At 35.3% G+C, this 16,224-nt stretch overlaps 1 pseudogene; it reads right to left on the bottom strand.

Annotated features, from left to right (window-relative positions):
• Nucleotides 1-1,275: 1,275 nt before the first annotated feature.
• LOC111767264 (U2 spliceosomal RNA) lies at nucleotides 1,276-1,384 on the bottom strand (annotated as a pseudogene).
• Nucleotides 1,385-16,224: the final 14,840 nt, after the last annotated feature.

The following is a 16,224-nucleotide window of genomic DNA, read 5'->3' as shown; positions in this document are numbered from 1 at the left end:
CATACTTAATAGTGCCTTAAAACAAGATATCTCATTCTGAGGATTTCTTTCTACTTCTTGATTCACAATAACTCCTGGCTAAACTACAAAGGCCTTTGCTCTCTAGGATGTTGTTTACTGAGAATAAGAGTTTCATTATAATGAAATTCTCAACAACAGAATGTGGATGTACTGTAGAGGGTTGTTTTTTGTTTTTTTTTTTGTTTTTTTTTAATGGTATTTTGTATTTAATAGTGTTATTGAAATTATTCAAGGCTTTTTGAAATATTATGATGGAATGACTATATATGTAGATTATACACACATATATATATTTGTTTTACATGAGGTTTTACTGTCTTCTACAGTCCAATGTTAGTTTTTAGCTTTCCTTCTAGTAATATACATAGTCTTAGACTTTCCCTTTCAAACAGTCATACCCATATAATAGCTTTGCTAGGTATAAACACCATGATAAGCTTTCACATTTCCAAAGATTTACAACCCATCTTTTTACAAATTCTGCACGGTTTAACCCTCAGCTTTCCGTTCTCTACCCTTCTTCTATTTTCTGGTGACCTATATTCTAATATTAACTCCATGAATTTATACAATATATTATTTCATAATAGTGCAATCATACAGTATTTGTCCTTTTGTGACTGACTTGATTCACTCAACATGTCCTCCAGGTTTATCCATGTTGTCATATGCTTCATGACTTCATTTTTTCTTACCACTGCATAATATTCCATTGTGCATATACACCACAATTTGCGTATCCGTTCATAGGTTAATGGACATCTGGGTTGTTTCCAAGTTTTGGCAATCATGAATAATGCCACTACGAACATTGGTGTACAGATGTATGTTCATGTCTCTGCTCTCAATTCTTCTGGCTGTATACCTAGTAATGTTATTCCCAGGTCACATGGTCACCAACAGTGAATAATTGTTTCTATCGCTCATCATCCTCTCCAACAGTTAACAGTGGCCAGTCTAATAGGTATGAAATGATATCTTATTGTAGTTTTAATTTGCATTTTCTTAACTGCTAGTGATGTTAAACATTTTTTTCATGTGTTTTTTTGCCGTTCATATTTCTTCTTTGGACAACTGTCATTTCAAGTCTTTTGCCCACTTTTTAATAGTATAGCTTGTTTTTTTTTTTTTTTATTGACTTTGTAATAATATTACATCAAAAATATATATGTGAGGTCCCATTCAACCCCGCTCCCCCACCCTCCCTTTCCCCCCCAACAACACTCGTTCCCATCATCATGACACATCCACTGGATTTGGTAAGTACATTTAATATATTGTCCTCGGATAGAGGACGTATCAGATATTAAACTGATAAGAACAGATACTACACTTGATCTTAGCCAAAAGGCCGAGAAGCGATAGAGGGTTGTTTTTTTTGTTGTTGTTGTTTTTGTTGTTTTTGATAATGAGATTTGAAAATAGAATTTTAACTGGAGACTAATAATAGAATATTCCAGCAAAATATCTGGCCTTTGTGGCTTGGAACACCAGGACTTCCTTCCCTTGCATATTTCCATTTCTAATATCCTCAAGTCATTTCCTCTGTGCCAGTTTTATAATTGTCCCACTGTTTAACTGTCCTGTGCATATACTCCCTCAAGTGTGTGTTCTTTCATCATTAGTTAGGAAAACAGTATTGAAGTCAATTTCAGGGTACTTTAAATTCCTGTGGTCAGTTTTCTGATTTCCTGGACACTAGCCTTTATTTCCTGGTTTCTTCTTTGTTTTCTAATTTTTTTTTTTATGGAGAAGCTAAAATTTTCTTGTTATATGAATATTCCCAATCCCACTGTTTTTATCTTGTATCTTATTTCTCATATGATGGTTGATGTAGGACTTGTCACCTTTTTCAATTTTCTGAAATTTTTGTTACGTTGTAAGATTATGGGTTTTTGGCAAAATTGCAAAACAAATAATATATTAGATTTCCAACTTCAATAAAATATTTATTATTTTATTTTATTTTTGAGTCTGTGTCTTGTTTCTACATAATATGAGAGTTACTTGATATTGTCCTTTTTCATCAAAGTTATAATTTCTTCGTCAGTTTGTCAGAAGCAACATGACATACAAAAGTTATTTGTTCTTTTGGGAGAAACTGACTTAAAGCTGAGGGCATTTTAAAATATGATATGTATTTTATTTACAATTTTACTGAGGTATCAGTTAAAAATTGTACAACATACCCTTTTTAAGAATAAAGCTCAGTGAGTTTTGAGAAATATGTAAAGTTGTGCAACCATCATAGTAAAGCTTTAAAACAGACTCATCACCCCCAGAAGTGGTCCTGTGTCCCTTTGCAGTCAGACTTCACAGGTACCTGCAGGTTCCACAAACTCAGGAACCTCTGGTCTTTTGCAATAGCTTTTCCCTTTCTAGAATATTATATGAATGGAAGCATCCAGTGTGAACCCTGTCATGCCAGGCTTCATTTAACTAGCATAATTCTTTCAAGAGTCAGCCACATTGCGTATATATATCCATAGTTTGTTCTTTTCATTGCTGATTAGTATTCCATTGTATGACTTCTTCACATTTCATTTATCTATTCATCAGTCAAGAAACATTTGGATTAATTTAAAATTTAGCTATTATGAATAATGCTGCTATGAATATGTATGAACAAGTCTTTGTGTGGATAAATGTTTTCATTTTTATTGGGTAGACATCTATGATTGGAATTGCTTGTTCATATGGTAGGATTATGTTTAACCTTTGAAGAAACTGCCAAACTGATTTCCACAGTACAATTTTGCATTCCTATGGTAATGTAGGAGAGTGTCTGTTGCACCACATCCTTGCCAATGTTTGGTATTTTCAGTCTTTATAATTTTATCTATTCCAGTGTGTGTGTAATTTTATTGTGGTTTTAATTCACATTTCCTTAATGACCAATGAAGTTGAATAACTTTTAATATGTTTCTTAGCAATCATACATGTTCTGTAAATATTTTCTACCAATCTGTGCCTTCCTTTTTCATTTCCTTAACAGTATGCAGTGAGTAAAAGCTTTGAATCTAATTTACATTTTTTCTTTATGCTTTATGCTTTTTGAGTTTTATCTAAAATATATTTGCCTATTTCAAAGTAAAAAAAAATATTTCTTATGTCTTATTCTAGAAGTTTTATAGTTTTAACTATTATATATAAGTCTATTTTTATGTGTCTATTGAGGGATGACCAAAAGGGTTTTTACTTTTATTATGCTAATATGGAATATTCCATTAATTGATTTTCAGATAACTCAACCTTCATTGCTGGTGGAAATCCCACTTGGTTGTGGTCTATAATACTTTCATGTGTGACAGAGCTCAATCTGTTAATAATGTATTAAAGATTGTTTGTCTCTTTTCATGAGGACATTGGTCTGTAGTTTTATATTTCCTTTGATGTCTTTGGCTTTGGTGTCAGGATAATATAGGTTTTATAAAATAAGTGACATACACATATATATCACATCTATACATAATTAAATCTTTAAGGTGAGAGAAATCATGATCCATATTATAGGATTTTAAGGTAAATTTATAAAAATAAATAATATATAACATGTATATAATCTATTACTAAATCAGTTTTTCTTTCAAGATATATCTCAGGTCTGTCTATTCTCTCTGTTATCCAAGCCATTATCATTTCTCAACTGGGCTATTAGAATTAGCAACCTAACTGGTCTCTGTGCTTCTACTTTTGTGTCTTTGACAGTCTGTTCTCCACACTACAGCCACAGTGCACTTGCCAATATTTATGTCTTAGCATAAATAAGATTTTGTCATTCCTCTGCTTTAAGTTATTTAATCTCTTAGTATCTTCATGGAAAAATTCAAAATCCTTCATAGAGACAGCAAGGCTTTGCAGGACTTTTCCTTTCCTGGTCTCTATCCTTACCCATTACTGCTTGCTGGTACTTGCAGCCCAGCCACACTGACCTTCAGTTCCCTGGAACAACCTTTTCTGAGTTGACTTTCACTAATAATGCTTGGAATACTTTTACACCAATTTTTTCACCCTACTTAACTCAAACTTATCCTTTTCAAACATCCTCAAGAGATCCTTTTTCACCCCAGATTAAGTTCCTTGTTATATATGCATATTTCCAGCATGTTTTGGTATATTCAAATAATTGATTTTGAATGTTAAATTAACCTTCAGTGCTGGTGAAAATGGCACTTGGTTGTGGTATATCATCTTTCATGTATGACGATTCAATTCGTTATTAATTTGTTAAAGAGTCTGTGTCTATTTTTATGAGTAGTATTGGATTGTAGTTTTATATTTGTTTGGTGTCTTTGGCTGTGGTAAACAGTATTATGGGGTTCATAAAATGAGTTGAGATGTGTTCCTCCTCTCCTGTTTGAAAAAGTTTGCAAAACTTACACTCTTATTGTCTGTTGGATCTATTATTATGCCTCTGTAGCAGTTTGATATAGTTATGAATTCCAAAAAGAGTAATTGGATTATGTTTGTAATCTGGTCTGTACCTGGGTATGATTAAGTTATGATTAGAGCCTTGAATGGGCCACATCATTAGAGCATTGAGTCCCCGTCCCTTGGTGGATGGGGACTCACAGATGAAAGGCATTGCAGAGGACAGAGTTGAGGGTTTCTGATGTTGGAGTTTTGATGTTGGAGTTTGATGCTGAAGCCTAGGGCTGGAGCCCTGGAAAGTAAGCTCATAGAAGGAAAAGAAGAAAGCTCCAGAAAGAGAGGAACCCTGAGCCAGAAGAGGAAAACAGAAGAATAGAGATGGCTCCTTAGACACAGCAGAAACCCCAGGGGAGAGAGAAAGTGCCACTTGCCTGATAGTCTACACCTGACCTTGTGGAGAGAGGCAAAGCCTAGAGCACCTCATAATGGAGAAAACAGAGGCTCTGAGCCCAGAGAGAAGAAAGACCTGGGAAGAGAAGAATCCAGGTAGCCTGAAACCTGGCAGATGTCGGCAGCCATCTTGCGCCAACACATGGAAATAGAATTTGATGAGGGACGTAAATTGTACTTTATGGCGTGGTATCTGTAAGCTCCTACCCCAAATAAATACCCTCTGTGGAAATTAACCCATTTCTGGTATTTTGCCTGAGCACCCCCTTGGCTGACTAATACAGTTGATTATTGCTTTTTTAACCCAGTCTGACAGTTTGTACTTTTTGATTGGAGTCTTATATCCATTCACATTTAATGTAATTAATAATATGGTTGGATTTAGGTCTTGCATTTTGCTATTTATTTTCTCTTTATCTCTTCTCACCACTGTTCCTCTTTTATTGACTTTTGTTGTGTTAAACAAATGTTTTAGTATACCATTTTAATTCTCTATTATCCTTTTAGCTGTGTTTCCTTGCATATTTTTAAGGATTGCACTAGTTGTTGAAATAGGCATCTTTAACAATCTACAAGTTAATACTGACATTCTTCTTTGGTAAAATATAGAATCTTTGGACCAGTATATCTCCATGTCCTTCCTTCTCTTTTGTACTACTATTGCCAAAAACAAATGTATATATTACAACTCTATTTATATTACAAACAAATATTACAACTTACAATGTTGTAATTTATGCATTGAATAGTCATATGTCTCCTAAAGAAAATAAGAGTGGCAAAGAGGAAAACAACTATGTATTGAATTTTTAATATTTATTTGCATATTTAGCATTTCTGAAGCTCTTCATTCTTAATTGTTGTTTTTAGTTACCATATGATATCATTTAATGTTTCTTTTAGTATTTCTTGTATTGCAAGTCAGGCAGGAGGTATTCTTTATTTTTAAAATCTGAAAATGTCTTCATTTTTAAGATAGTTTTACTGTATATAAAAGTTGTGGCAGACAGTTCTATTCTTTCATCATTTTAAATTTATCATTCCTATATCTTGGGGTCTCCATTGTTTCTGATAAGTCAGTTGTTAAGCATATGTTTCTTTCCCTATATGTGATGTATGGTTTTTCTCCTGCTGCTGTGAGGATTTTCACTTTGGCTTTCAACAGTCTGAATATGATGTTTTTAGGTGTTTTATTTTGAGGGTGTCTTTTCTATTGGGATGCTTCGAGCTTCTTAGAAGATAAGTTAATGTTTTTCACCAATTCTGTAAAGTTTTCAGTCATTTGTTCAAAATTTTTTGCTCCTTTCTGAATCTTCTCTTACTGACACTCCAGTTTCACATATGTTGTAGCACTTGATAGTTTCCCACAGATCTATGAAGCTCTGTTCATTCTTATTTTTAAAAAATAATTTATTTTTTATTGTGGTAAAATATACATAACATAAAATCATCTTATACATTTTAAGTGGGCAATCTTTGACATTAATTACACTGACAATACTGTGTGACTTCAACTACTGTCAATGTTCAAGCTACCTTTCATCTCAAACCAAAATGTATACTCATTTAGCAATAACTTCCCATTCAATCCTCCCTCAATCCCCACTGCTATCCTGCTGTCTCTATGAATTTATTTACACAATTTCTTGTAAGATAATTCGTATGGTATTTGTACTTTTGTGTCTGGCTTATTTCATTCAACATGTTGGTCTTCCAGGTTCATCCATGTTGTTGCATGAACCAGCACTTCACTTTTTCTGTTGATCAATGTACTTGTTAACTAATTTTTTCCTTCTGTTATTTTTTTTTTTTTTAGTTTCAAGCCTTTGTGTTACATTATTTTATAATTTTTAAAATGTTTTTTATTTATTTTTAAAAAGATGCATAGATCACACAGAATGTTACATTAAAAAATATAAAGAGTTTCCCATATACCCCACTCCCCACACCCCCCACTCCTCCCACATCAACTTCTCTCATTAGTGTGGTACATTCATTGCAATTGATGAATACATTTTGGAGCACTGCTACACAGCTTGGATTGTAGTTTACATTATAGTTTACACTCTTTTCTAGTCCATCCATTGGGTTATGGCAGGATATATAATGTCCTGCATCTGTCCTGCAGTATCATTCAGGACAATTCCAAGTCCTGAAAATGTCCCCATAACATACCTCCTTTTTTCTCTCCCTGCCTTCAGCAGCTCCAGTGGCCACTATCTTCACATCAATGATATAATTTCTTTTGTTGCCGAGTCATAGTAATTCTATAGTAGAATACCAGTAAGTTCATTCTAGTCCATATTTTACTCCCTGTATTAGTCAGGGTTCTCTAGGAAAACACAATAACAAGGGACATCTGTCGATAGTAAGAGATTTATCTTCTGTTATTTCTAACCCACTTTTCCATTGAGTTTTTAAAATTTCAATTAACTGTGCTTTCAATATTAATATTTCCATTTGGTTCTTTTCAGATTTACTTTTTCTATGTAAGATTACCTATTTGTTGACTCATTACAGCATAATTTTTCCTCATTTATTTTAACATTTATAACTGATTTGAAATCCAGTCTCTGGGTCCACTTGGAGTCAGTATTCTTTTCTTTTCTTTTTCCTTTTTTTTTTGAGTATAAACCTCATTTTCCTGGCTTTTTAAAAAAAGTTTAGCAGTTTTGTTTGAAAACTGAACTTTGTAAATAGCACCTTTTATTGACTGGATTCTGCTTTGTTCTTTTGACAGTAGTTGACTTTTTTGTTTCACGAGGCAATTAACTTTCTGGATTTGAGCTACAATATCTGTTACAGCCACAGCATGCAGCTGTGGATCTATCAGTCAGAATTCTTTTTAAGCCTGGCTTCCTATGGAGTTTTGGTGAACCTGAATAGTTTATGGTTAGCAAATAAGTTGGGAAGAGGTTACACTCAGACACCTTGAGCTAGTAAGGATTTTACCTTCTGCTGCCCAAGCTGTGTGCGGTTTGTGGAACACTTGCAAAGTCTTGGCAAGTTTGCAAGTCTCCCCAGGCTTTTAATTTTTGCTGAAATTCTGGCATTCTCACGTTTGCCCAATTGAGGCAACTGAAGGTGGGAAGTGTGTGGTTTATTACCGCAGGCCTTTTATGGCTCTTTTAATTCCACAATCTCCACTTAAATTTTTAACTGCTCTACTACCAATCCTGAACAAAGACCTCCACCTCTAGATAATAAAGTTGTCTGATTTTGTAACTGAAGTTAAAGGGGAAGGGGTGGGGGGACAATGAGAATATTCTGAAGAAACAAGGCCTGCAAACTTGCTATTCTTGCACAGTGCAGTCTCAGTATTTCCTGAATAGACACTTCTCAAGTTGTTTTCTGCCTGTTGTCATTTTTCAGTGTCCTGAAATAGTTGTGAGATTATTGTCCAGTTTTATATTTGTTTCCTGCAAAGGGACTAACTCAAACTTCTCATACTCCCATTTCTAGAATTAGAGTTCTGAGTAAACTTTTAATCTTTCTAAAATTAGTTTTTTTTTCCCTTGATATATATATATGATTTAAAAAGTCAAAATGATAATGGAAGTATGCCATGAGAACTATTACTTCACTATCTTTCACTCCTCCCCTTTTGCTGCCTCTTATAAAAAAATTCAAATTGATTTATGACTTGCCATGGATAGTTACTGAGCACAACTGTCAAGACATTCAGAGTCTAGGATATGAATTACTAGGGATAGAGCTATGAAAATAGTTATGTCAGAAGACATAATTATGGGCTACAGACTCATAGCCATATGTATGTTTATTATTCCCAGTGACTTAGAACATGATTAGGGCTAATAACATTTTATTTTATTATATTATAAAGGGTAGACACATAATTTTGGGTCCTTGTGTTTTACCCATAATTCTATCCCTTCACTACTTTCCTGTTCTAGCTCCTATTATGTCTCTTCAAACACGGGATATTGAACCTGCCTAACCTAAGTCAAACTTCTTAATGATATTCACTTTACAAATACTTTTAGGATGGTTTTCAAGGTTTCATTTATCTAGGATCCAGTTCATTGTACAAATAAATAACTATGGTGAAAAATAATATAAATGCTAGAGAAATTTTGGTGAAGGTGGATATTATTTTTCCATATGTCAATAGATTTTTATTTAAGACTCTGTAGAGGCAAATATAGACACATATATATTGACCTGAAAAAAAGCAATATTCACCCACCCTTGTATTTGGTTTATTCTGGGAACAATCTTATGAACCCAGTTCACCAAAAATTTGTAGTGCCAAGCATTGTTCTAGGGCTAAATAAAAGAGCAATAAAATATAATACTTGTTCTTACAAAAGTCCTGAATAAATATAATTAAATAAGGAAATGTAGTCAGGATAACAAAGTAGTATAAAGAAAATATACTGGGTAATTAAAAGAAGTAGGAGGAATTTGAGAAATCAGCAAAGGTTTCATTAAAATAGTGGCTTTTGAATAGATGGGCCTTGATGAATAGATAGGAATTTGATTAGTAAAGTTGGAGGAGATTGGGAAGCGGGCTTGGCCCAGTGGTTAGGGCGTTCGTCTACCACATGGGAGGTCCATGGTTCAAACCCCGGGCCTCCTTGACCTGTGTGGAACCGGCCCACACGCAGTGCTGATGTGCACAAGGAGTGCCCTGCCACTCAGGGGTATCCCTGTGTAGGGGAGCCTCACGCGCAAGGAGTGTGCCCCATAAGGAGAGCTGCCCAGCGTGAAAGAAAGTGCAGCCTGCCCAGGAATGGCGCCACCCACACGGAGAGCTGACACAAGATGACGCAACAAAAAGAAACACAGTTTCCCGTGCCACTGACAACAGCAAAAGCGGACAAAGAAGAACACCCAGCGAATAGACACAGGGAACAGACAACCCGGGGCGAGGGGGAGGGGAGAGAAATAATATTAAAAAAAGAAAAAAAGTTGGAGGAGATTGACTTTTTTGGGTAGAGTTAAACTGTGATAAAAGCCAGGGAAGAATATATAGAAGCAGATAAAACTATGTGAACAAGCTTGGCTCAATAAATATTTGTTGATTGAAATGTTAATGTGTTACTTGTAAACCAAGTGCCACAAAGCAAAATTTAAGTGGGTTTGTAGTTAATAATCTATGTTGGTTGGGAATATATTGAAATATAACTGTAGGAAATTTCAATTCTCTGCCTGCACACATACAGCTCCTTGCCAGTACCTGGAGGACCTCCCTGATCCACACCTCCTGACTTGTCTGAGAAGTGTTTATCCTTCAAGGCTGAGCCTCATTTTTACCCTTCAGGAAACTTCCTCTCCCTCTTTCCCCAATGGAGTTAAGATGCCCCCTTTTTGTGCCTGCCTTTATCATAGTAATTCAGTATATTGAAAACACTGAATTATGTGTTGGTTGCCACTACTCAACCATAAGAAACTCAAGGACCGAAATTTTGTTTTACTTGTCCTTGCATAACTAGTGTCTTGAATCTAATAGATGCTGAATAAATTTTAGTTGACGGAATGAAACATATTAAAATAAATATTGGGTTGACAATTTTCTTTCTTGCTTTTTCCTAAGGCTGCCATACAAACTGGGTCACTTAGAACAACAGAAATATATTTAATCCCAATTCTGGAGGCTAGAAGGTAGAAATCAGGTGTTAGCAGGGCCATTCTGTAGGGGAGAATCTTTCCTTGCCTCTGCTAGTTTTAGGTGTTTGCTGACAATTCTTGATGTTCCTTAGCTTACTCCAGTGTCTCCCTCCATCCTCAATCGGTCTTCTCCCATGTGGCTGCCTGTCTCAATGTCCAAATTTCCTTCTTATTGTAAGGACACCAGTCATATTGGATTAGGGCTCACCCTAATCCAGTTTGGTCTCATCTTCAAAGACCTTATTTCCAAACATGGTCCACCTTCACAGGATCAGAGGTTAGGACTTGAACATATCTTTTTTTGGATACAGTTCAGCCCATATCAACTTTTATGTTATTCCTCTTCCAGTCTCCGTAATGTGCTCATACACATCGCGCAACTCTGTGCTTGTGCCTTTTCATGTTCCCTCAGCCCCTGGTGTCCTTGGCCTGTCTTCACAGATCAAACTTCCAAATATCTTTCTAGCTCAAGCTCAAGTACTTTAAGAAGTACTTCTCTGAAACCCCCAAAAGAAAGTATTCTTCCTACTCTGAATTTCCATGATGAGTTTTTATACCAATTTTTGGGTGTTTTCTACTTTTAGACCTCACCTGGAAGCACATTTTGCATTTCATATACTTTCTGTCTCCAAAAGAATATGAGGTACCCTCAGAATGGACACATACTTTTTTATTAAGCACTGACTGTTTCTCAAATACTATGTTGACAGCAAGCTATTTAATAAATATTTACTAAACAATGGTTTACTTATCACTTGCTTTGGGGGAAAACTGCAGAGTGATGAAAATGGAATTTAGAGGCAGAAAAATTAAAAGGAATGAATCAGAAATATATCCTCTAGCAAATATAGAATTTTGCAAAACCATTTGAAACCTTGTTTTATTTATGAAAATCTTCACAAAAATCTAACAAGGCTGAAGGCAGTTTGGAAAAAATGATACCCTAGAGGATATGAATGTTACCTCAGCATGGAAGGAATTTTAAAGAGTTTTGCAGTTTCCTTTAGAGTTATGAACACATCTTTTTGGTAATTACACAGTGACTAATTTCATATTAAAGCTAACCATTTCACTTTAAATATATTTGGTTCCACAGATAAAGTATAGACCAGGAAGCTTTGAGTAGAAAGCTATGTCTGAGTTAAAAACAACAGAAAAAAAATGAAATCTACTTGAGTTCTTTCCTTTTGTCTAAACAAATAATCAACCTTTATGATTATAGTAACATTTGTTCCACATTCCTTTTTCCTTTCAATAGCATTTACTTGGGCCAGAATTTTCCCTTGGCTCTTCCTTGATTACCTTGGAGGACTAAGCTAACACACCAGCTTTCACTCTCAAAAACTCTTCCTATTTCTCCTAAGCAAAGCACAATGCATTTGACAGCCTTAATGTGGCCCATCCAAATGTGTTGTGCTTCCAAAGCAAACAGATTTCATGTTAATTTTCACCAGGAGTTTTTGGAAAGAAATATAACTATCTCCTTTTAAAATATTAAATGTTAATTGAATGTTTTTAGGAATAATGCTTTCTAGTTTGCAGTATTTCAACCAGTTTGAAACCATGTGTTTCAACCAGAGTACCTATCCACTCTGAAGCCTGTGGAACTCACACTCCAAAGGCGACTGTTAGTGCCTTCAAGTCCAAGGTACTTCCAGGGTGAATGAGTCAATCTCTTGAGAAATGGTAATTTAAGGCTATAGTATAACAATAATGATTTTCTTATATTAATTGTTGAAGGAACGGTGATGTCTTGGCTGTCAGAGAAGTCTTGTTTACTTCTGTTTATTTTCTCTAAGCTCAGTTTTTCAAGGCAGGGAGCACAGGTGAAATTTTCTCTGAACTCTTCAATGTTGACAAAATAAAGATGCTGGCACGTAGTCAGTATTTTTTTCTTAAGCACATTTGGAGAATTGCAGAACCACAGCTTGGCTTTCCAAGAGGAGCTTATTAGATGCACAGGAAACATTTCAGAAAGAGCCTGTCTTGTGCTGTGGATGTGCCAACCAGAATGTAAGCTCCAGAGCTTACCATACTTAAAGCAGGTGTTTAATAAATACTTGTTGAATGAGTGAATAGATTTTTAAGAATGAGAGAATGAGAGCTGGTCTAACTGAAGAGGTCATTCTTAGTTTTAGAAAAGCATCTGGAATTGTAAACACATTATTGCCATACTCCCTCTAATTTCTGGAGAGAAGGCTCTGTTCCCTGCCTCTCTCTTGGTTTCTAGAGGTGGCTGGCAATCTGTGGGCTTCAGTCTCTGCCTCAGTTGTCACTTGATGTTCCCCCTGTGCCTTTCTCTGGAGCTGTGTCCAAATTTACTCTTCTTTTAAGAACAGCAGTCATATTGGATAAGGGCCAACCCCAGTCCTTTAAGACCTCATTTTAACTAATTCCATTTACAATGATCCTAATTCCATGTAAGGTCACATTCTGAGGTACTGAGGATTAGGACATATTTTCAGTACCTCAGAATGTGAGGTACAAACATTCAGCCCTTAATAATGGTGATGCTTCTGAAGCTGTGTTTTTCATGTTTTTCTGATTTTTCTGAAACTTTCCTGGAAACTTGAAAAAGCGTTCTATCGTAAAAGCAACTTTGGGACAGGGACTATACAAAATCATTCACATAGAGATTCAAAAGTATTTACTGTATTGTAAATAAAACCTTTTAATCTGAATATTCAAGACTTCTTTGACTATTAAGTTCCTTTTACTTGAAACAGATTTAATAGTAAATGTGTTAACTTTGGTAGTGTTTATCAGGTTTCTCTACTGTCAATTTACTCTTTTATTCCTTTTTGTCACAGTGTACCTTTTGGTAAGAAGTTACTATGCACAGTCCACATTTAAGGAGTTGGGTGTTGTGCTCTACCTCCTGGAAAGTGTAGTAGCGACATAAATCATTTGCAATCCTTTGGCCTGAGAGGTCTATCTATCTACCTACCTATCTACCTATCTACCTATCTATCTGTATCTATATGAACTTATATTTACTTTATACTTTGGGTTTTAATCCATTATTATTTATTTCATTGCTCAAATTTTTCTGGCTTCAGCCATTGAGAGCTCTTTCAGTAGACCCATGTCCTTTTCTTAAAGCAGCAGAAAGTACAGAGTCCCCATGTACCCCCATGCCCACACTTTTCCCTATTATTAACAGATACATTAGTGTAGGCCCCTTATTGAAATTGATGAAACCTTATCATTATAATTATATTAACTATAATCCATAGTTTGCATTAAGGTTCACTCTTTGAGTTGCACAGTTCTATTCTGATTGCATGAATACAACCTAAATTAACTTTTTAGCCACTTTTAAGTATACAATATAGTGTTGATAAATATATTCAATGTTGAGCTGCTGTCACCACCCTCCATTACCAAAATTTTCCATCACCCCCAACAGAAACTCTGTACCAACTGAACATTCTCCGGTGTCCTTTATATATATCTCCATCTTTGTGATTTTTTGTAAGCTCTTCCTTACTCTCTGACATTTTAAGATGCACCAGACTCATCTTGCATATTTCATGCCCTAGTCCTGGAATCAGCCATTTTCTCCCAGGAGCCCTGATTCCTTTAATTGGACATTAGAAGCCAAGATATGAACTCTAGATATGACAAATAGTATTTTTCATTTAGGATTGCAAGTAGGTGGGCACTCTCTTGGCACCTTCTGTTGACTACTTTCTTCTCAACACTGTTGTCAGGCGTAGAGGTTGGTGTTGGGAGGAAGCACATCTATTTCCAAGTTTTAAGGAAATTCTCAAGAGGCGCCATCAGTGTCTTACAATTGGAACATTTCTCATAGTTCTGCTTATGTGTGACAAAGAATGAAGGACAGTAACCCTGAAAACATTGCAATATGCTTCTAAAACTGACCTCTGAGGTTAGTATGGTCATGGGTGTGACAGTGGATGAGGAGAGCGGCTTTATGAGCATACTTGGATTTAGAGTCTTTAGTGTCAAGCATAACCTTCCAAGTTTATATACCTACCATGTGTGCTTATTGTACCTGAAAAGTTATGGAGTTTGGATTAAGATTGGATTGGGTCTCCTGATATCATGGTAATTATGGTGATTAGAGTGGAGCCATAAGAATAAAAGGCATAATGTGTGTAATAATATTATGGAAAAGAACTTGGTGTGTTATCACATGTTGCATAAATGGGAAAAGGCAGAGTAATAGTCTGCCAAAGGGGTGCTGATGCAAAGTACCGGAAATCTGTTGGCTTTTCTAAAGAGTATTTATTTGGGGTAAAACTCATAGTCCCAAGGCCATGGAAAGTCCAAGTCAAGGTACTATAACCAGGTATTTTCTCACCAAAGTCAGCTGCCATGTATTGAAGCAAGATGGCGGGTGATTTCTGCCAAGTTCAGCCTTCCCTTCTGGGCTTCCTCTTCCTCTTGAGGTTCCATGGGCCCACCTTCTTTCTGATCTCAGCCTGATCTGCAGGCTGGCACAGGGCTTGTCTCTCAGGGCTTCCTATATCAGTCTTGGCTTTCTTCCCAAGGTCAGTTTAAGTTATCAGCAAAAGGTCATCTTTCCCCAGGGCTTTAGCTCTTTGAGCCTTCTCCTTTCTGTCGCATGGCAGAGTCAAAAATGACAAAGTTCTCTGTGTCTTCATGAGTGAGTGTACATTTATATCAGAACCAGCAAGTGATGGAAACTCAATCTGATGAAGTCAATCAAAAAACTCTAATCTTAACCAGTAATCTAATGGATGACCTCACAGCGAACTTAATGCAATCAAAGGGTATCACACCCAGAGGAATAGATTAGTTTACAAACATTCTCTCTCTCTTTTTGGGATTCATAGAATAATCTCTAACTGCCTGCCTTGATAGGTAGTATCAAGAACAGAGGAGTTTTCTGGTTAGATAAGATCGATGATATTGTAATAAAAGTAAGGATGTGAGGTTTAAATATAAGTGTCTCCCAGAAAGTTGAAAATATGGGTCAGAAGCTCAGAGCAGAGTTTAGGATGAATTTATTCAGGAACCATTGCAGGTCTCATAATGAATTATTTTCTTCAACAATTCTGACATGTACCTTGGAAATTGTAATATGTGTGCTGTAAATGCTAATATATGGATTGATTTTACTTCAAAAGAAATTCAGGGGTTGAATACAAAGATCTTTCAAAGAATGAAACTCAGTTCATTCACTCATTTTTTTTAGCATATAAAATGTTAAAATCAAGATCTAAATAGCAACAACAAAAGGAGTTTGATTCCATGAACTACTGGGCTGTAAAGTAATGAGCATGTACTCTGTGCTAATATGAGAATTGCTCTGATTATAGGAGCTACGAGTAAAGTGCATGTTTTAAAAATTATGTTTTGCTAGAGAGACGTGAAAGTTATTTCAAGGTTATATTTGCATTTCATTTATAAATTACTTTTCTTGAGAGATTTAACTCATTTTGAATTTCTATTTTTATTTCATTTAACAGATAGTATTAGTTAACACCTTATAATTGCAAACATCAGTGCTTCTGATAAGTGAAATGTATTAGATGGTGTAGTTATATCAATACTGATTATTTTTGCCACTTAAATTCACTATATACTGTGGAGGAGCAAGTAAGGTCTTTTACTGTATCAGATGATTGAAATGTTAGAGGACAGTTATGGTATAAATCTACAAAGGAAAATAACTGAAAATCTATGTTTGAAATTTTGCTTTTAAAAATATTTTTTTAAAAAGTCCTCATATTCATGAGAAAGAGATTTTGAAATGGTTTC

Source organism: Dasypus novemcinctus, chromosome 15, assembly GCF_030445035.2.
Source record: "Dasypus novemcinctus isolate mDasNov1 chromosome 15, mDasNov1.1.hap2, whole genome shotgun sequence".
Classification (NCBI taxonomy): Eukaryota; Metazoa; Chordata; class Mammalia; order Cingulata; family Dasypodidae; genus Dasypus; species Dasypus novemcinctus.
Note: the sequence above shows the minus strand (reverse complement) of the source record. Positions and strands in the feature narration are given on the sequence as shown.